Source organism: Cricetulus griseus, assembly GCF_003668045.3.
Source record: "Cricetulus griseus strain 17A/GY chromosome 1 unlocalized genomic scaffold, alternate assembly CriGri-PICRH-1.0 chr1_1, whole genome shotgun sequence".
Taxonomy (NCBI): domain Eukaryota; kingdom Metazoa; phylum Chordata; class Mammalia; order Rodentia; family Cricetidae; genus Cricetulus; species Cricetulus griseus.
The window spans coordinates 1,613,073-1,636,641 of NW_023276807.1; positions in this window are offsets into that span (position 1 = coordinate 1,613,073).

The following is a 23,569-nucleotide window of genomic DNA, read 5'->3' on the forward strand; positions in this document are numbered from 1 at the left end:
GAGAAAAAATAGCTGAGGGTAAGCCTGTGATGGTGCCAACAAGCAATATTCCTCCATGGTTTCTGCTTCAATGAGTTCCTGCTGCCACGTCTGTCAATGATGGGCTGTGATGTTACAATAAATCTTTCTGCCAAAAGCCACCAAGCCCCACCACCACAGGTGCACTCTACGCCAGCCACCAGCCTAAGTTAGGGCCCCAATTAATGCACAGAGAGACTTGTAGTAGGAACAATGCTGCTTGGCCAATGACTAGGATTCTCATCTGTTAGCTCAGTCTTAATTTATCATAAATCTATATATTTTATAAGACTTATCTTATAGAGGATGCCTTCAGCTGGTACCCTCTCTTGCCAGTGGCTCACATGGTGCCGCTGGAGGATGCAAAGGGGAAAAGAGGACACTTCCTGTTTCTCCTTGCTTAAATATGAGTCTCCTTGCTATGTCACTTCCTGCCTGGATCACCACTTCTCTACTACATTTCCCAGAATCCTCTTTGACTCCTAGTCCTGACTAACTTGCTGCCTCATTGGCCAAACAGAACTTTATTCAACAATCAATAAGATAAGCATACACAGAAGTACTTCCCCATCACTGTGACCTGGAAGTGTAAGCTTTTTTTTTTTTTTTTTTTTTTTTTTTGCCTCTAAGTTGCTTTTAGTCAGTGTTTTATTGGTAAGAGAACCCAAACCAGAACATGAATACACATAGAGTCATTTTATTTTATATGTTGTAGTACTGTTTAAAAACATTTAGTTGTGTATATTAATTTTATAATGAAAATTAAAATGTATCATAGCATTTATTGTAAAATTTCAACCTCAATTTTTTATTTAAAAATTGATTCATTTATGTGTGTGCATCTCTCCGTGTATATCATGTGTATTTGGATGCTGGCAGAGGCCAGAAGAGGGTGTCAGAACCTCTGTAGCTAGAGTTGCAGGTGTTTGTGAGTCTCCTGTGGGTGCTGGGAACTGACCTGAGCTTGGGTCCTCTGGAAGATCAAAAGCATCCTTAGCCACTGAGAAATCTCTCTAGCCTGCAACCTCAAGTTTTAAAATTTTTTTGTGTATCTGTGTCTGTATGCCAGGAGTATGGGGGTACCCAAGAATGCCAAGGGTCAGATTTCCTGGAGCTGGAGTAACAGGAAGTGTGAGCTGCTTGACACTGAACTCGATGCTGAGAAGAGCAGCAAGGGCTCTTAATGGCTAAGTCCTTTCTCCAACCCAGTTTTTGGTTTTGTTTTTAATTTTAATTACACAGTGTGTGTGTGTGTGTGTGTGTGTGTGTGTGTGTGTGTGTGTGTGTGTGTGTGTGTGTGTGTGTGCGCGCGCGCGCGCACAAGAGCGCTTTGGTGCACATGAACACAAGGCATTATGAAGCATGCACACGTGAAGGTCAGAGGATTTCTTTAGTTGCCCCTCTCCTTCTACCACGTGAGTCCCAGAGATGAAACTCAGCTCATCAGGCTTGGCAGCAGGCTCCTTTACTTACTGAGTCATCTCACTGGTCCTCAACCTTATTTCGTTTAATGTGACTTAGCTAAAGCCTGTAGTTTGAACTTCCACGCTCCGTGGCTAAACTGTGTCAGGAAGGCAGCTTTCCAGGGGATACGGCTGCACTTTAATTGCTACTGAGAATAAAGCTTTCACTAGACTGAAGAGTTCTATTCATTACTCTCCACCATAAAGCTGAAATAAGTAGACTTTCCCTATCACATGGTGGTAAGCAGAGAGAAAAACAGAGGTAATAGAGATGGTTTGGCAGCCCTTTACCAAGTAATGCTGATTACTTGGAAACGAGCTATGCATGGCTCAGCAGTTAAGAGCACTGTCTGCTTTTGCAGAGGACCTGGGTTCAATTCCCAGCACTCACATGGTCGTTCAAAGTCAACTGTAACCCCAGTTCCAGGGTATATGATACCCTCTTCTGGCCTCCGAGGGCACCAGACACACAAGTGTACATACAGGGAAAAATACTGTCACATAAAGGAAAAATCCATAGATCCTAAAAAGAAATGAGCCTAGCTAGAGATGGTGGCGCATGCTTTGTCTTTAATCTCAGCACCCAAGAAGCAAAGGTGAGCAGGTCTCTGTGAGTCTGAGGCCAACTTGATCTACACAGTGAATTCCAGGTCAGCCAGCCAAGACTACATAGTGAGACCCTGACTCAAGAGAGAGAGTGAGATCGAGAGGGAGAGGAGGAGGGAGATGGAGAGGTAGGGAGAGGGAAGGAGAGGGAGAGAGAGAGGCCTTAAAATGAGGTTGTGCGGTTTGAAGAAGAAACTATAATACTTGCTAGGTAGAGGAAGAGAACATTTTAACATGGTGCTCAATGTGTCTAATGTTTGTTTTATTTTTGTAAAATTCTCTATTGATATAGTCTGGCTAGCATCCTGGGCATCCTGTAAACAGATTTTCTAAACATCTGGATGGGGATTTAAGTTTATCGAAGTATGACACATCCATAAGGTGTATCTCAATATGTGTCTTCCTGTGATCCAGAGATATTACTGGAACATCTTGTGTTCTTTTGTATCCTTTATGTAACTCACATATTAAATATCTATTATACTTATGAATAGTTAGGTTGAGCTGAAGTGAAGATGCTCTAGCACTTACCTGATGGGAGAGCTTGTAGGTTCAAGATACCTTTATTCAGATAAATACCAGCCAAATGCAAGCCAGAGCGTGCCAGGGGCAGCCGAGCAGCGAGGCCAGGGAGAAGGGGGAGAAGGGGCTTCCATCTGCTCGCAGTGTCATTCTGACCTCACCTTGACCACACCTTGACAGGCGTGGTCAGGCACACCTGTAGCCAGTCTCTAACAGTCACCTACACTTACTGTCCTCATTGGGAGTTACCAAGCTAGCAAATCTTAAGACAGACAAGAGCCCAGAAGTTAATGCATTTGAGCAGAAAAATGGAGAGTAAGATAGGGAAGGAAGACAACCAATGAAACTGTGGAGATATGGTAGGATTATTCATAGGAAAGACCAAAATACTCACCAGCTTTCGGAGGGGTTATACATTTAATTTTATTTTTAAAATTAATGTATTTGGGTTTTTCTTGCACACAAATTGGTTGAATGAGGTTCATTTCATACCCATTTGGCCTCACCAACTAACTACATACAATACCCCTGACCAAGCACCTCTGTATTTTAATTTTTACTTTAAAAATAAGGCATTATGAAGGTGGAGGTGCATGCCCATAATTCCAGTGTTATGAAGGCAGAGGAAGGAGGCTCACCACAAGTTTAAGGTCTGTCTGGTATATGTAGTAAGTTCTAGGTTAGCTAGCTAGGGCTATGTGGTAAGACTCTCTCAGAACAACAACAAAGAGCTGATAGCTCAGCGGCAGTGTGTTTACCTAGCATGCGTGAAGCCCAGGGTTCAGTACTCAATACTGCAAATTAATAAATAATCTTTATTACATTTAGAGCTGTAGAGATTTCTGTTGTATGAAATGCATGTAGTGATGGTATTCTTGTACTATTACATTTGTTTCTAATGTTTAAACTTTTAAGAATAGTGCAACGCTCACGTTTCTCTACAAAGAAGTGGTTTATTTTTTCATATAATTTATAATTCAGGATAGAAGGTTTTAGGTAGGTATAATCTATCTGGGATTTATTTTTATGTGTGCTGACCTAGGGGTCTGATTTATCTTTTTTTTTATTTTACAAATGGAAAAACGCTGAGAATTTTGCATGTTTTACATATTAAGTTGAGACACGACAGAGATGTGAGTAGGATATTAGACTATTTTTTAAAGACCACAGTGCCATTTTCACACATAATAAATTGATGCTCTTTGTTTGTGTTATTTAATTCCTCACCCATGCTGAGTTTTCCCCAAATATCATTTTACAGTTGATCATTTATATCAATATATCTCGTGGGTTGATAGATGTCTTCAGTCTATTCCTTCTTTCCCACCTCTGCCTCTCATTTAAGAAACTGAATCATTTGTAAAACGATTTTACAAATGATTGGTTTGATTGACTGCACCCCGCCCTATGAATAGAGTCACTGTGCACATTGAAGTATAAACTTGTTCAACCTTTTCATCATAAATGCTTTTAAGTAGCCTGTACATATTTCCTATTTAGTTACTGTGGGGGACATAATATCTGGTAGCTCCTTTTATCAATAGACCTAATTTTATGCTAGGAATTGTAATATGGTGGTAAAACCCTTGCTTGATGTGTTCACGTCTTTAGGTTTACTTCCCAGCAGGCACACTTCAGCTTTTTGATTTTTTCAGAAAAAAATTGATCAGATAATACAGAGTTCCTGAATTATCAGGTCCTTCCTGCTCTATGACTAACATGTAGCATTGGTGTGGCGTATTTGTTACAATCAATAATTGATACATTATTATTCATCAAAGTCTATGGTTTCTTCCAATTTCCTTTGGTTTTATGAAGTGTCTTTTTCTAGTCCAAGGTACCCACCAAAATACAACAATTGTGTCACTTTGAATAATATTAATTTTGACCAATGGGTTCAAGTACAAGTACCTTCAGGCAGATGGGCCATTGTAAGGTTCTCCATCAAAATCTTCCTTAATTTTTTTTAAATCATCTATTGGTAGTCACTGACTATCTCCATTATTTCATTAGGGGTTGCAAAGTCATGCCTTTTAAAACTCTGTTATTTCTTCTACAGTCCTTAGCTAGAATTATGCTATAAGGAATTTTCTGTTTTTTTTTCTGTTATCTTACATAGATTTTAATGGTTCTCAGTGTTAATGATCCTAATGTACTTTGTGTTAGGAATGAGAAATTCCAATTTACTTTACCTTTTAAGATTATTTTCACAGTAGTGCAGTCAAAAGATGAGGTTTCCATCTATGATATTGTGAAATAGGCACTTGGTTTTTGCCCCTTTTCCTGATTTATTGCTCTTAAAAAACCCTTGGAGTCTCCAGGGCAACTGGAGTATTTTCTGCTATTGTCATGTCCAACAGCTGAAAGCCCTAGGCAATTTCAGGACAGACTCTGGTTACAGGAAAGTCCATGTCTTGATTAGAGTGCTGGGACTTTTAGCCACACCCTGCTAATATCCAAGAAGAGAAGGGTTAAAGGCCAGGTTGATCACCAATCATTAATTATTTAAGCCGTCATATCTATGTAATAAAGGCCCCATAGACTCTTCACAGGGAAACTTGGAGAGCTTCTGGAAGGTCAAGGAGTGGTTCCTTGAGGGTGAGACATCCAGACAGGAAGCTCCCTGCCCCTCCCCCATGGCCTCACCCCATACATCTCTTATGTACATCATTTGAAATACCCTTTATGAGAAACCAGGAAATGTAACTCAAGAGTCACAGAGTCCTGTGAAATGCTCAAAGGTTTAGACAAGCCTGAGGTGGCAGTATTAGAGCCCTAATTTATAGCTAATTGGTCAAAAGCACAGGCAGGGAGCTAGGTATTTTGGTGGATGCCTGCAGTCCCAGCATTTAAAGGTGAAGGCAGGAGGATTAGGAGGAGTTCAGGGTCATCTTTAGCTATATCAAGAGCAGAAGTCCAGGCCAAGTTACGTGAGACTCTGTCTTTAAACACATGCATGGGCTCTTTAAACACATCTCAGGGCTCTTGGCTGGCATCTGAAGCGGAATTGAGCCCCTGAATCTGTGGAATCAGATGTTATTTCTAAGCTAAGGTAGTTTCAGGACTGAATTAAATGAGAAGAAATTTAACTGTTGTCAGGAGAGAATTGCTTAGTGGTAGTGGTGAAGGTAAAACCACATATTAGGGTCAAAGACGTACACTGTTGATTGTGCTGTTGTGAGAGCAATGTAAGGGAAACTCTCTCTCTCTCTCTCTCTCTCTCTCTCTCTCTCTCTCTCTCTCTCTCTCTCTCTCTCTCCCTGTGTGTGTGTGTGTGTGTGTGTGTGTGTGTGTGTGTGTGTGTGTGTGATGTATTCATGATGTGAGTGCCTCAGGCCCACGTAGAGCCCAGAGGTTGACATCATGCTGTCTTCCTTAATCACTTCTCCACATTATTTTTTCAAGACAGTGTATCTCTCTGAACCCAGAACTCCCAGGGTTGCTAGGTTAGCTAGACACAAGATGCCAAGATCAGTGTGTCTTTACCTCCAGTGCTGGGGATACAGGTACACTGTCATCCACCTATGGGGATAGTAGTAGATGCTAGGGATCTGAACTCAGGTCTTTATGCCTGCACAGTAAGCACTTCATCATGGGCCTCTGCAACCCCGAGTTTTGTTTCTACATAGTCCCCTTTTAGATAATTTGGGACATGAACGCAGACCTCTTCAAACCATATTTTTTGAAAGACCAATTAGTAAATTCCTTACATGGAAGGCTATTTGAATATTGTCATGTAAACCAACACATTCCAGGCTCTTAACTGACATTAGCAAGTAGTCTTCACAAATTTTCAAAAGCTAAGTTATAATAAATCATTTGCATGATGTAATAGCAAGTGCAGAGTAGTTTATAGCTATGAAACTGAGAGCCAGGCAGTTCAAGGAAGTAGCCTGAGGGAGCCAAGTAATGTAAATATATTAAAGAGAATTTCTGATACAAATATAAGCGAAACAACCTTTTTTATAAACACAGTTATGGCATGTCAGCTATTTCCCTTCTCTTGGGGTCTACTTAACAAAATATTCCCCAATTCACCACCTATTTTCTTCACAAATACCTCAATTGTTTAGAAAGTAAAAAATATTACCCAAAGTTTTAAACAGACATACAAGAAGGCATTCTTGGCTAGTCCCAGAAAGAAAAAAAAAAAAAAAAAGTGGTGCTGAGGTTGGAATTCAGGTCTTCACACCTGCCGGGCAAGTACTCTACCACTAAGCCACCTAGAATCCGGCCCAACCTAGAATCTCTTGTTGCTCAGAGCCATGGTATTTGGCATCGTTGTTTGGGCCTTACTATACAGATAATAAGTAGGCATAGAAAAATAAGGAGGTTACTGGTATAATTTGGATTGTATCCCCAACCAGCATCATTAAATTTGTATGTTGAAATCTTAATATCCAATATGGCATCCAGAGATGGGGCCTTTGGGAAATGGTTCAGTTTAGATGAGGTCTTGTGAGAGGTGTCCTGGTATGACTGGTACCCTCACACAATGAGATATCACAGCACAAGCATGCTCTTCCTTTCTCTGAAATCTTCCATCTGTAAGCCTGGAAGAAAGTCCTCACCAGAACCTGACAATGGTGACAACCATTTCTTAGACTCCAAAATCATGAAAAATATACTTCGGTTGGTTAGGCCAGATAGTCAACAGTATTTGTTATGGCAGTCCAAGCCAAACAACACAGACTATCTCTCACCCCCTACTTCTGTAGCAGTAATAGCTAGATAACATTTGAATGAAAAGTCAAATGTGTGTGTTTTGTTATTTAACCTTCGTAAGAATCCTAGGAATTGTATTTTATCATTTTAAAGTGATGCATAATATTTGTGCAAATTTAAGAGACACAGCATAATTTAATGCATGTTTATAATGTGTGATCATCAAGTCAGGGCAATTAGCATTTTCATCTCTTTGAATATTTATCATTTCTGTGTGAACTTTAGACTCTTCTAGTTATTTCGAAGAGTTATTGTGTTGTAAGTTGTGGTAGATTGTAATTATTCCGCTCTGCTGTAGAACAATGGAGCCGATTCCTCTTCTTTTATTGTGTTTTTAATTGAAGTCTTTATTTTACTTTATTGAGACAATTCTCATAACTCAGGCTACTCTCAGGCTTACTACTAAGATTCGGATGGCTTTGAACTCCTAATCCTCCCGCCTTCACTCCCCAAGGTATGGGATTGCAAGTGTGCACCACTATGCCTGGGTTTCTCTTACTGGTTTTCAATACCCATTAGCTCCCCACATTGTACTATATCCCTCTGTCTCCACACTATTTGATCTCTTCTATGAGGCTGATTGGTGTTGTAGCTTCCATTATGAGTGAGGATATGCCATATTTGCATTCTGTGCCTGCTTGTTTCACTTAAAATGATGTCTTCTAGTACCACTCATTGTGTTAAAATTACAGGATTTGGGGCCAGTGTGATGGTTCAGTTGGTAAAGGCACTTGCCATTAAGACTGGTTGATGACCTAAGTTCATTCCCTAAGACCTGAAACTCAGTGCAAATGTAAATATACAACACCACACACACACACACACACACACACACACACACACACACACACACACACTGTAATAAAAACAAATGATAATAAATAAATAAATAACAAATTCAAGAGTGAAATCTTTTTATACTTCTACTGTATTCACTGAGTGTATGTTATCAGTTCCTTCCTTCGTTCCTTCCTTCGTTCCTTCCTTCCTTCCTTCCTTCGTTCCTTCCTTCCTTCCTTCCTTCCTTCCTTCCTTTCTTTGTTTTTTGTTATCTTGTCTTTTTTGTTTTTTTGAGACAGGGTTTCTCTGTGTAGCCCTGGATGCCCTGGCACTCGCTTTGGAGAGACCAGAGTGGCCTCGAACTCACAGAGATCCTTCTGCCTCTGCCTCTGCCTCTGCCTCTGCCTCCCAAGTGCTGGGATTAAAGGCCTGCACCACCACCACCTGGCTCGTTTCTTTTGCTCACAGGTTGATGGACACTTTGCTTGATTCGGCATCTTAGCTATTGTAAATGGTTCTGCAATATGGAGAGTAGGTATTAATAATATTCTTTTATAGATGAAGGAATAAAAGCTCATAAACTTTGGTCTGTTAGCTCTGAGCACCCATAGTCAGAACATTACTGTATTAATTATTTGTCTACTATAATGATAAAATACCATGACCAAGGGCATATGAGGATGATGGTGGGAAAACATCGAAACAGACAGGTGTGACAGCTGGGTCGGCTAGCTGAGAGAGAGCTCATATCTTTTTTTTTTTTTTAAAGATTTATTTATTTATTATGTACAGTGTTCTGCTTGCATGTATGTCTGCAGGCCAGAAGAGGGTACCAGATTTCACTACAGATGGTTGTGAGCCACCATGTGGTTGCTGGGAATTGAACTCAGGACCTTTGGAAGAGCAGGCAGTGTTCTTAACCACTGAGCCATCTCTCCAGCAGAGAGCTCATATCTTAACTGCAAGCTGGATGCTGAGAGAGAGAGAGTGAACGGGAGTGTGTGTGGCTCTGAAACCTCAAAGACTTCTGGCTACCAGTGACGTAATTCCTTCAGCAAGGCCACATCTCCCAAGTCTTCCCAAACAGTGGCACCAAATGGGGACCAAATATTTAAACATCTGAGCCTGTGGGAGACTTTCTGATTCAAACCACAATGACTGACTCAGGTATTAGGAGACCAGGTTTTTGCTTTCCTTGTACTGAAGCGATTATCACCGACATCTAGGCAACTCTGAAAATATCACTCCTGTCTGCATCTTTAAACTGACAGTTAAGTAGTAGTCCAAACTGGACTCAAAGCCCATTCAGATGTGAATGAACAAACAAGGTAAATTTATATAAAGATTGCTGTTCCACAATAAAATGTGCAGCAGCATAGACTAATGTCAAAAATTACATTTCTGAGTGGGAAAAAAAAAAAAGCCAAACAGGCAAGAAGAACCATGTACGAACACTTTACGACTGTTTCTCAGGACCCCAGAGACCAAGGGAGGAATAGACAGTCAGGAATTCAAGGTCAGTGTCTTAGATCCTTTTCTAGTTTTCATAATAAAATGCTCTTAAAAAGTAACTTAGTGAGCAAAGGGTTGACTTCAGCTCACAGTTGAAGAGTATCAGAGCAGGAAGATCAAGGCTGGAGCTAGAAGCAGCTGTCACATTGCAGTCACACTCAGGATCAGAGTGAGAAATGCTTCCCCTGCTCTGTTCCCTTTCTCATTTACATAGTTCAGGATCCCAGTCAGGGAATGACACCACCCACAGTGGGTGTCTCTTCACACCTCAACTAACCTAACCAATAAATTCCTCATAGGCATGGCCAGAAACCCATCTCTTAGGTGATTCTAGATTCTATCAAGCTCAGTAACTTTTGTAGCCAGCCTGGGCTATATAGTTCAAGGCCAGCAGTCTGAGCCTAAGTGAGACCCTGTCTCCAAAACCAAAACAAAAATACAGGAAAATGATACATCCCATGGCCTATTTACATAAAAACCAAGAAAATGCAATCTGCTCTGTGATGACTGAAAGTAGATCGCTGGTTAGCTGGGGATGTGAATACAAACAAAATTGAAACAGGTGCAGATATTATGGTGATTGTGCTCCATGGATACTTGTGTCAAAAGTGATCAACTTGCAGGCTTTCATTGCATGCAGTCTGATGCATCAAAAAAAAAAATCAATGAAAAGGGCTGGAGATATAACTTGGTGGTAGAGTATTTGGTAGGCTGGCATGCACAAGGCCCTAGGTTTAATCCTTATCATCATAGAAAGAGAGAGGAAGGGTGGGGCTAGAGGGGGAAAGAGAGAAGAAAGATAGCTGAGGGTGAACGCAATGAAAGTTCAACTGTCTTAATCTCCTTTAGAATTATCTGTGATTATTTCAAAGAATGGCCATATTTTCTATAACCTGAGAGCCCATTCATTTATTTGCCTATTGATTTAGTGATTCCTTTTTTATTTTTATTTTATGTACATTGGTGTTTTACCTGCATATATGTCTGTGAGGGCATCAGTTCCCCTGGAGCTGGAGTTACAGACATAGTGAGCTGTCATGTGGGTGCTGGGAATTGAACTTGGGTCCCCTGGAAGACTAGCCAGTGCTCTTCTTAATCTCTAAACCATCTCTCCAGCCCCCCACCCCCAAGCCCATTTAATTAGGTCAGTTTTATGATTTCTCTATTTTGACAGTAAGTGGTTTTCATGACTCTGGCACCTTTATTTTTAAATTTGGCCACTTTACAGAAAGCTGAGGTGAGTGCTATAATTCACTCTCAGTAAGTGGCCTGCCTGTCTCAGACACCTTTGCAGGATTTCTAAGAGGAATAAACTCGCCTTATTTTCTCAGGCTTTTGGATTTACAAAGAGAAAACAGAGGGTTACTTACAGGCTGCTTTATGGCAAGAATACATTACAAAGTTACACCAGGCTGAAACCCTCTGAGCCTCACACCCAAAGTCTTGCATATGGAGGCTCCTCCTTGGAAGCCCTTGCCTTCCACCTTCGGCAGACAGCTGCTCTACAGAGAACCTTACCCTTTGCATCTGAACTGCTCTGTCCCCTTTACTTATTGTTTTAGTTATTTTTAAATCTTGCTGTGCCCAGAATATCTTTAGTATGCCCCACCAGACACACTTTTGAGCCTTCTCCATAGTGCTTCCTCTTCCTGGAAGCCTGGCCTGTGTGGAGTGTATAGGCAGAATGAGGTCAGTGTATTAATTCCCCTCAGCTCTGTCCCCCCAACCCATAGCCCTCAACCAAGGCTCTTTCAAGATGGCTCACTCAATACAACTTTCCTCAGCTCTTCCTGTGTATGGTGGAAACAGTTTCCGCCATGCCCATAGTGGGTTTCTGCATACCCTTGTTCCCCGCTCCCTACACCCAGCCACATATTTGTAATTAATTCCATTCAATTTATCTCAATTTCCACATGCTATATGGTTTTTCTTAGGACCTTCAGTTAGATGATGCTCCAACTTAATGAATCCCTTGTAACTTGAAAGCATCATAAATTTAAAAAATGAGTTTATCATTGCTAATGAGGCAAACATCATAGTTTGAAAGGGAAAATTAATAAAAAGTCTAAAACTTGGACTCCAAAGCCTATATAGGAAAAAGAAAATTTCCAAGCCTCTCTGAGTTCCCAAAAAGGCAGCCCAAAAGATAAGGCTAAACCAAGAACTGGGTACAGATAACATCCCCCAGTGTGTCAACATTTCTCTGTCCTAAAGAAGATCAGATAGTTGTCAACTCATAGTTGTAAAAGTCCCTTCCTAGGAGATAATTAACAAACTTATTTCCTCTACAGCTCCCTGCTTAATTGCATCCTGCCTAAATATACAGTTATTGTTTTATCATAAAAACTTTGTAATCTCAGACACCCAGTCTTTTGAACTTTCCCCTTTAAAACCCCCCTCAGCAAAAAAGTGGCACTCTGCTTGTTCCCGAATGGTCAGGGTCCGAGTTGCAACTCCTTAATAAAGAAACCTCTGTTCTTGCATTTGGTGAGTTGTCTCCTTGGCAGTGGTATTTTTGGGGTTCTGAGATCTGAGCATAACAGTTTAGTCTACCTTAAATGTGCTCAGAATTTTGCTAGCCTAGATTGGAGAGAAATATCTACTGCCAAGCCTATTTTATGGCAAAGCACTGAACAGTTGGAATAACTTATTGAATGCTGCAGTGAAAATAAAAATTAGATTGCTTGTATGGGTACCAGGATGAAGTAAAATTAATCACCCCAAGTAGTTTGTTTGTTTGTTTTGGTAGTGCCAGGCATGAACCCAGACCCTCAGAGTTGCTCATGGCAGGGCAGTGTATATACTGTACTGGGAATGCAATCAACCACTGAAGGACACCCCCAGGTGTTGTCTGTATTATTTGCTTTCATAGTTTGTGCTTCAGATCCAGCATTGACTCAATAAGTTTCCTATCTACTCTGTAACCTGATAGTCAGTGTTGGCCATTTCCAATACTGGTATGAAAAAGTCCAGACGGTTGCTCTGTCATGCCACGCTTTGTGGGACGTTACCAGCTAGTAAAGGTTTGCAGCTATAGGTGCTTGTCCCTGTGTCGTATGTCTGGAATACAGCATTCTGAACTGCCATGTGACTACTGGGAATGGAACCCAGGTCCTCTGGAAGAACAGTCAGTGCTCTTAACCATCAGCCACCTCTCCAGCTCCCTGGAACAGGGCATTCTGAAAGAGGGAAATTACAGAGTACAGTATATAGACTGCCCTGCCATGAGCAACTCTGAGTAATATGACTTGTTATAGAAAGTGTTTTAAATATGGTAGGTACAGCAACTGACATAAAAATGTGAAGGTGAGTAAAATATCCTGGCCTTTTTAACCAAGCAAGTAAGTGATAATTTGAGAATAATCATCCTTCCATGACCTTAATGCATTTAAGTTTGCTTGTCCTTATCATGATGATGACGATAGGAAAGCCAACACTTGAGGTTGACTAAAACCATTGTCAGCTATCCTCGGCTAACTGGAATATCAGACAGAAGTAATACATACAGGTCTTCGAGCCCAATAAGTTTTTTGTTTGCTTTGGTTTTTTGAGACAAGGTCTTTCCGTGTAACAGCTCTGGCTGTCTTGGAACTTGCTTTGTAGACCAGGCTGGCCTGAAACTCGTAGAGACTAACCTGCTTCTGTCTTCGGAGTCCTGGGATTAAAGGTGTGTGCCACCACCATTGCCTGGTGTAAATTTGTATCAAAACTTAAAGTTGTATGTTATTTTCATTGTGATGCTAAACTTCTAGTTTCTTACCTGTACATCTTACAGTTACATCTATCTATAAAGTTGTTATGCAGACTAATGAGAAATATCTAAGGCAGAAAAGAGATACTGAGTACATCAGGGTAGATACATCTGTGTCTTACATATTTTAGTTAAGTACTTAAAGCAAAAGCTTTACTGAGGAAGTAAAGTTAGCTGAGGAAGGTGATACATGTCTGTAATCCCAGCACTCTGGACACTGGAGCAGGGGAGTGAGTTTGAGGCCAGGCTGGGTTACATAGTGAGAGTCTGTCTCAAAAACAAACAAATGAAAAACCACAATAGAAAACTTTAGCATAGTCTAATTTAAAAAGTTAGTGGGAAGGGTGATTTTAAAAGGTAAGAAAAAAAAAAAAAGCTTCTTGCTCCTTGCTCTGTCTGGCTCCACTTAACTGCATGTCCCTAAGATCTTCTGACTCTTGCAAGTTCAACAGTATCAAATGCTTTATTCAGTCCACACCATGGGTTATTTTAATAGCATGCTAGAAATACCCTCTCAGCAGCACACGTCTGAGATCAATCTTGTTCTGACAAACAGATCCTGTGTGCTCACTCATAGCGTGCTTTTCCCTTGGCAAGCATGGTTTGGCCAGTCTGTAAATTCTACCTTGACTGCTGATTTGCATTCTGATTCCCTCCCTGAGGACTGGAATCCTAACCTGAACCCTAGCCTGGGTGTCTGGGGCAAGGGGAAAGACTGTTTAGTCAAGCACTTGGCAGTCCCTTCTCCCTGGGAACTGATCCAATCTTTGTATCAAGTGGGGATACAAAGGTTGGGGGCTTACTTACTCTTAGCAGGACCTAAACCAGACCCCACTTTATTGGTGTGGTGAAAGCACGCCTGTAATCCTGGCACTAAAGCGGCTGAAACAGGAAGTAGAAAATTGAAGACTGAGCTATACAGCAAGATTTTGCCTCATAAAATAAAACAAGCATACATACAAAAACAAAACAATCTAGAAAGTTCCTACTATTCTTATTTAATAGGGTCAGTATTTCGTGACTACATGAGATGATCCGTAGTCCGTATGATCAAGATATCTTTATTGAGATAAATACCAGCCAAATGCAAGACAGAGTGTGCCCAGGGCAGCCGAGCATCGAGGCCAGGGAGAAGGGACTTTCATGTGCTCTGTAGCCCCTTAAGAGCCCATGCCGAGTCATCCTGACCTCACCTTGACCACGCCTTGACAGCCTCTAACAGGCGTGGCTTACTGTCCCCTACAGGTCAGTCTGACAAACAGGTGTTTTTTGAAGTAACCAACATTTAGAAACAGAGTGGAGCACATCTTTAATCCCAGCACTTGGAACCGAAAGCACAAGGATTTTTGAGTTCAAGTCTTGTCTGTACCACATAGCAAGTTCCAGGTCAGACTGAAAAACCAAAACAAAGCCAAAAAGTAGAAGGCCAGTAAGATGGCTCAGCAGGTAAGAAAATGTGCTTGCTGCCAGGCCTGACAACCTGAGTTTGATCCCAGAATCTGTGTGGTGGGAGGAAGGAATAGATGCCTGCAAATTGTTTTCTGGCCTCTACATGTACACTGTGGCACGTATACATACACACACTCATGCATACTTCGGCATACATGCACGTGCACACACACACACACACATAAAACATGCATTCACACTGTGACACTCTTGTGTGTGTACACACATGCTCACTGTGACATACATGCACATACATGTGTGTACACACATACACGCACACTGTGGCACAAATACGTCTACACATATACACACTAACACACGTGTGTACTGTGGCGCACATGTGTGTGTACACACATGCTCACTGTGACATACATGCACATACATGTGTGTACACCCACACGCACACTGTGGCACAAATACGTCTACACATATACACACTAACACACGTGTGTACTGTGGCGCACATGTGTGTGTACACACATGCTCACTGTGACATACATGCACATACATGTGTGTACACCCACACGCACACTGTGGCACAAATACGTCTACACATATACACACTAACACACGTGTGGACTGTGGCACACATGTGCAGCATGCACAACGCACACTGCCACACATGCATGCATCCACATGCAACTACATGTGCTCATGCACGTGCGCGCGCGCACACACACACACACACACACACACACACACACTCACACACACTCACACACACTCACACACACACTAAATAATTGTAAAACAAACCGAAAACAAAGCCAAATCTCTTCGGTTTGCTAGTAGTCAATCCCCAGCACACTGTGTATATTTTTCCTGGTAAAGCAGGAAAAAAAGAATCTGATCTTTTATTTAGAAAGGCATGCCATGGAGGTTAGATTTGAGAATGTGCCAACTTGTCGCAGAGAGTCCCCAGCTTGATCCCCGCATTAGATTCCATGTGAGTAACAGCCATTTAAAACACTATGATTGGACTGAGGCTATTCCCATTGGGGTGGCCCTGCTAGAAGTCAGGCTTCTGTAAGAGGAGACCATTGTTTTTCTCAAGGCTGTCCATATAGATACATATGTAACCTCTCCTTTTAGACCTGGGGCAGCCGCAACAGCGTTTTTATGTGTTGAACCCTGAATCGCTTCACTATCATTTGTGGTTCCCCTACAGCTTATAAATGGTCTCTCCTCAAGTTATCCTATTTTGAGTGTGCCATCTGTTTCCTGTCGGTTTCCTTGACTAATACAAGCAGTTACTATGTACAAGCGCTGAGCCTCGGTAAGCAGAGGCACAGAAATTCCTGCTTTCTGGGGACCACATTGCAGCCAGTTTCACATTCCCTTGGGGTCAGGCTGTCAACCTATCTGGGTGTGTATGTCTTTCCGGTCATTAGTCACAATTAAAAGAATGTACTGTGCCTGCAAGTGTGTCTGTGTACACTGTACAATTAGGACTTGGGGAAATCCTTGGCATTCGAAACACATTAGATGTGCTTAGCTGTCTCATTTCTTCAGCAGATTTTCGTTAAGAACTTGAGTATTCTTACACAGCAATGGTCACTGCCGCACTGCTCACAATAGCTAAGTTATAGAGCCAGCCTGGGTGCTTGACAGCAGAGGGATGGAGAAAGAAAGTGTGGTGTGTATACACAATGGATTTTTTTTTCATCCATAAAGAATAAAGTTATGTTAGCTCCCTGCTAGGTTCTGGGCATAGCATTATGTCCTGGTAGAGGCCAGGGGAGAGTCTGACACACAGACAGGGAGCAGATGAATGGACCAGTTGCTCATGACAATCACTGCAAAACATGAAAAGGCATTTATAGAGGTTTCGTTTTTTTTTGCCTTTTTTTTTTGCCCCCCCCTTTTTTTTTTGAGAGGGGCCATGAGAACACAGGGAATAAATTATTAAATAACAAAGTTGTTAAACTCATCAATCAGGAATAACAGAATACTGCTATAATAGAATAATTAGATGATAGGCTTAAAAATGACCTATGTCCTTTCCTGCAGGGTCTCCTGAAGGGTATATTCTACCCAAGTGAAAAACTAAACCAGGAAACAGAGTTACAGGGAATGGGAAATATAACCCAGGAGGAAGTGATAAGAATCTCCAGGAAGCCGATGAAGGAACATCCCAGGGCACCAGCAGACCCAGAGAGAACCAAACAGAAACAGTAGAGGGGCCTAGAAGAAACGCCATTAGAAGGTTGCGATGTATCTCAGTGGAGAGCTTGCCTAAGAAATGCCCTTAGGAGACCAAAAACAATAAGCAAGCAAGGCGTGTAGGGACATGCCTTTAATCCCAGCACTCTGTGAGTTAGAGACCAACCTGGTCTACAGAGCAAGTTCCAGAACAACTCGGACTGTTACACAGAGAAAACCTGTCTCGAAAAAAGAAAACAAATCTAAGCTGAAGTGGAGAGAGAGTATTCCCTTAATCACTAAACTTACGACAATAGACAAAATGTCCTTTAAAAGTATAGGAATTGTGTTCCATTTCTGAGAGACTCCACAAATTATAGATAATATAGGTGAGAACAGAGGTATGTAATAGTTGTTGGCATTTAGGCATCTGCACTGGTCTGCCTTTGGAGTACTGACAGGATACGCCCTCAGCTCCAGCCACTAAGAGCACCACCTGTGCATAATCACTATAGTCCCTTTTATAAGGGACCCTGCCCACCTCCCATCCTTCTCTCTCTTTCTCTCCCTCTCTCTGTCTGTCTCCCCCTCTTCTCATTGTTCCTGTCCCCAGAGGAAGATCTCCCCTTCCCCTTTTTCTTTTCATGATCCTTTCCTAATAATAATAATAACAATAATAATAATAATAATAATAATAATAATAACCCTCCATTTGAATTCTGTCACATGGTGTCTTTCTCTCTCGAGCTGCTTTTTAAAAAAATTACAGCAACAATAATAAAAAAGTTAAAGATACAAGCTGAAAACACTCAATGTACGGACTAAATGTATTCATAGGAAGTCACTTCGAATGTGGGTCACTCACTACAGTGTCTAGAGATCTGCAAATGGCCAAGCTGGAATCTGACTGCAGAGGCCTAGCTCAAGGCTGGCCAAGGGAAATGGTACCCTGTATTCATTTATTTTTATCACTCTGCCCATCAGTCTGTCTATTTGTTTTCAGACAGAATCCCACGTTGCCCAGACTGGCCTTAGACTCACTATGCAGCCTGAACTGATCTTGAACTGATCCTCATGCCTCCATTTCCCAGATGCTGGCACTGCAGGCGAGCATCTCCACACCTAGCATTGTCTATTCCTTTTGAGGCAAGGAGACAGGCTCTTGCTCTGTAGCCCCAGATGGCCTATTATTCACTATGGAGCCCAGGCTGGTCTTGAGCCTGTAGTAATCCTCCAGCCTCAGCCTCCATGGTGAAGGGATTACTCTCACGTATTTTATAGGCTGGAAATGTGCTGTTTAGCAGATGAACTCCACATTAGGGAGATGACCAAGAATTCTTTGAGATATTTATAAATTCCCTTTCACTGATCTCATTATCAGCAGAAACCTCATCATTCTAACTTGCCTTCCCCTCTGCAATTCCCACAATGAAGACAAACACAGGGTACGAGTGCAGGCCCTCCTGCCAGCTGTATATTTTTCATTTCGTTTCCTTTTGTTTGTTTATTTTTGTTTAAAAATGGCCCTGAACTCATGATCCTCCTGTTTGAGTACTAGGATCATAGGCACACGCCACCGTCCCTAGCCAGCATTCTTATTTTATATGTTTGCAGTGACTATAGTCTAGGTTAATGTCAGTGACACTCAGAGAGTCTGGGCTCCCACCATTTTATGGCTGACATTTCAGGCTTCTGAGCCTGCAAGACTGACAGCCAGTCTGCTGACTTCATTCAGGTGAGGCCTACCTGGAGAAGTCAGTCAGTCAATCACACTTCATTTGACAATTTCCCGACCTTTCTCTCGAGACCACTTCTTGAATTCCTTTACTTGTGAAGAAATATTCTAATTGTAATGCAAAACCTATGTCACCATTCTCAAACTAACTGACCTGATTTTTAACATTTTTAGTTTGTTTGTTTTATTTTATGTCTGTGAGAGTTTTGCCTGGATGTATATATGTGCACCACATGCATGCCTGGTACCCACGGAGGTTAGAGGAGACATCCGACCCCTGGGACTGGAATTATGGATGATTTAAGTGCTCTTAAATGCTGAGCTCTCTCTCCAGCTCTGATATGAGTTTTGAAAGCTCAAGAACAAGTAAAATTCACTAGGATTGAGATAGAAGATGAAGACAAGATCTCTTTGTGAGTTCTCATAAATACACTAGCTTGACATCTGCTGAAACCACTGATAGTACCCATATAACCATAAGGTTAATGCCACTGGTCTAGTTACTACTTATAATTTCCTCTCTCTCTCTCTCTCTCTCTCTTTCTCTCTTTCACACACACACACACACTCTCTCTCTCACTCTCTCTCCCTTCCTTTCTCTCGCTCTCTCTTTCCTTCCTTCCTCCCTTCTTCCTTTCCTTTTTGTTTTTTGAGAGAGAGGGTCTCACTGTGTAGCCATGACTGGCCTTGGACTTGCTATAATATGGACCAGACTGGCCTCCAAGTCACAGCGCTTTGCCTGTCTCTGTCTCCCAAGTGCTAGAATTAAAGGCAAGTGTCCCGCTCATCCCCACGTGCAGGCTTAGTTGCAAGTTCTTCTAAAGCTTACTGTCACAGAGGTGGATTCCCATGGTGAATTAACATCAAGCTTGCTTTTTCCGTTTGCACTCCTTATGGTGTGGGCCTTGCCATTAGAAGGGCAATGAATGAGTCCACAACACCAGCAGTCCTTGGAACCTTAAGAGAACTACAGTGCCCCAGGCCCCACCTCACTCTGTGTTCTGAATTAGAATCTGCAAATGCACTGGAAAATTTGAGAAGCAATGACCCCGGGCTTGTTTTTCAAGCTGCAGTTGCAACCCATTAGAGTGGGTCATGAAATCAATGTAGTGGTCCTACTGTATTTAAACACACAAAAAAAAAAAAAAAACAGAAAGCATCAGCGTTTGTTGCATGTGTAAGAACAAGCGCTCTGTGAAATCCTTGTAGTAGCTATAAATGTGCTTATGTTTTGTCAGCCATGATGTAACAAGAGTCCTGGCCAAAGTTTATGAAAGCTACGACAGTGTCTCTCAAAATGCTGTCAACACTGGGAATGTAAGACATTGGAACAGTGTTTCTCAAAATGCTGTGTGCGTTCCCCAAGACATTGAAAAACTTAGACTGACATTGAGAAAGGGAAACCAATGCTAGCAAGCAGTGGTGGTTCTGAGAACCATCGGCTGGCAGTCATCTCAGAAGTTATCAGGCATTATAATAAACTGGGAGGCTTCTGATCCAGAATTTTAATTCAGTAGGTCCAGGGTGGTACCTAAGGGTGGCAGTTCTAATCAATTCCCGGGTGATGCTGATGACGGTAGTGACATCACATTACATCCATGAAGTGACTGGAATCAGGTACTTGCTTCGAGAGGAATTCTTTTCTTATTTATGTCTAAATCCGTCACTCTAACAAACGTTCCATTTAATTTCTGTATGCATTATGTACTACAGCCTAAATGGGTCCTCCCTAGTGCATGTGCCTCGGTGCAACAGCCTTCAGAGGTCAGGCCTTTAATCCCCGCCCCCACCCGTGATGGATTCCTCCTTCTCACAGGAGTGGGTTCCTAAGGGCAATGCCATGCTTATGAAGGGTGAGTTCACCTTCCTCTAAGAATTCAGCCAGTGACTATACTCCTTTTGCCAATTTTTACTTTCTCCAGAGTGTGCCTTCTACAGCTACCAGATACACATAGACAGGAATGCCAACTGTGAACCTTGAACTTTACACGATACTTTTAGACCAGCTCAAATCAGTGTGTCAGAGTCCATCTCATGTGTGAGCTTGTTAGAAATGTACATCTCCCAAGATCACCTCAGTCTTAATCTCTAGAGGGAATGGGCCTATCCAATCTCTCCCGGTGGTTGCTAAAGTAGCATGAAGGGTGAGATGCTCTACTTGGGATCACTCCCAGTTTCTAGGGGCCACGTTAAACTTTGATGTCTGCTTCGCACACCCACAGTTCACTACACTAGTGGGAAAGCTAGCAGCAGAATCATCTCTGGCTGTGGGTTTCCTAACACCACAACAAACACAGGAAATACGTCTCTTCAGTAGTGGTAAAAAACTACCCATCCATTACTCGTTAGAAATGCCCTGCATGTTTCCTTTCAGAAACTTCAAGCTGCACAGGAAGATACTTAGCAACATACTAAGTTTCTTTTTTCCAATAATAAGAATCTGTGCTTCCTTAGTTTTTTTTTTTTGTTTTTGTTTTTTTTTGTTTTTTAAGTCCACATACAAAGTAACAGGTTCCATTACGGCATCTTTAGGCATTTGTGTCATATTTTGTCCTTCTTTGTTCCTCTTTCCTACTTCCATCCCCTGCCAAGGGAGAAAAAAGATTCAGACATAGCACCCCCAAACTTTGGCTTATCCAGTTCTCTACATGTTGGATCTCTTTTTATCATCCTCGGATAGTTTGTGAGCAAACTCACACTTTATAATAACTATATGATAGTTATGATAAACATACTCAGTTACAAGGAACTTTATGTTTTGGATAAGACTGGTCTCTTAGGAGCTATCAGTTTGATTTTGTTCTTGTATCTATTGTTATATGTGTACATGTGTGTGGTGGAGACTTGTGTATGGGAATCTAGATACTTACAGAGGCCAGAGGAGGGAGTCCAGTCATCTGAAGCTGCAGGCTGGAGTGAGCTGCCTGATGGGGTGTTGGTGGTCTTCAAGAGCAGTGCATAAGTCTTAACCACTGTCTAGTCTAATTTTAAGACAGGGTCCAGCTATGTGGTTCAGGCTGGCCTGGAATTTACTATACATTCCTGGTTGGCTTTGAACTCATAAACCTGCCTTAGTCTCGTGAGTGCTGGGATTAAATGTGTGAGTCACCACAACGGGCAGGCATGTTTGTAGATTTTACCACACTATTGGTTGATGCTATTGTATGATGATGCCCAGCTTTTCAGAAGGGAGCTACAGTCCTAGTTTTGGGATTATCTATAGAAGTGTTTGAGGGTTTTGTTGCTGCTGTCATTTGTTTGTTTCTGGTGTTGGAGTTTGAATCCAGAGCCTCACACAAGTTTAGTGTGGGCTCTACCAGTGAGCTGAGAAAAATCCCCCCTGAGGTAGTTTTTTAAAATCATTTTTTGGTGCATATGCTGGGAATTGCCTAAGGACTCACACATGCTTAGTATGTACTAAGTTGATTCTTAGCCAGCTGTGAATCTGAAACTTGAATTAAAAAAAAAAAAAACAGCATGAACAGTCCAGAGGAAAGAGCTTACCATTAAATAACACAGGCTTCTTTCTTTGCCTCGACAATAAACTGATTTGGGGATTGGACAGAATCTAAGCATCAAGCTACATTGCTGGACTCTCTGGGAAGGATTTAATAAATGCAAAGTTACAGAGCATCACAATATATCCCAAAGACCCCCGAAGAGTCTTAAATTAGTATAACTACTGAAGTTGATGATATTTCAGAGTCTTTTCTTATGTGGGACCTGACAATTGTAGGCATTATGTTTTTTCATTTAGAATACGAGCTAGACCATTGAATAGTGACAGACTGATGGCTCGCTGCACAAGTCATGAAAGCTTGTGAGGTCAGGAATGTTGATGTGAGCTTGACACAGCTCAAACATCAACACAGTTTTTTACACAATAAATCTAGTACAGGAAGATCATGTATTTTTCTGTAGAGTTTCAAAGAAATTTATTAATTCAATTTTACTTAGAAGTCTCAGGATGGCAAATTTACATGTGCTATTAAATGTGTTTCCTAACAGTGTGATTCTCAAATGGAAGTATCAATTTTATTTTTGATTTACTGCCTAGCATGATTCTGTCTTCAAATACTTGTTAATCAATGAATGAATGAGTGATTGAGTTAATAAATGAGAAAGAGAAAATGATAGACAGAAAGAAAAGAATATAGATGTTAGATCACTTGGTTTGTTTGTTTTGAGATGGGGAATCTAATGTAGCCCAGGCTGGCCTAAAACTCACTATGTAGCTGAGGCTGGCCTTGAACTCAGCCTCCTGAGTACTGAGATTATAGGCACATACCACCATGTCCAATTTTACCCCTATTTTAAAGCCAGTAAGTGATGAGAATTAAAGTGATTTGCTGAAGAAGGTTCAGGTCAACACATGGCAAAAGCCATGACTTCCAGATCCAAAGTCTTCACCTTCCACCCTCTCTGTTACTGTCTGTCTTCTTTCTTACGAATTTATGATATCTAGCCATGCATTAAAATCACCACAGCCGGGTGTTGGTGGCGCATGCCTTTAATCCCAGCACTCGGGAGGCTGAGGTAGGCGGATCTCTGTGAGTTCAAGACCAGCCTGGTCTACAGAGCGAGTGCCAGGATAGACTCCAAAGCTACACAGAGAAACCCTATCTTGAAAAACCAAAAAAAACCCCAAAAAACAAAAACAAAAAAAGTCACCACCACCATAAGTGCCCTGAGGGTTTGACGTATGGTGAGCACATGCTAAGCACAGATCCTGAGTTGCACCTCTATCCTATCCTCTGTATGATGCTTTTTAAGGGATAGCAATGTGCAACCCTCGTCTGTTTTAGTTACCTTTCTATTGCTGTGACAGGACACCAAGAACAAGGCAACTTACAAAAGGAAGCACTC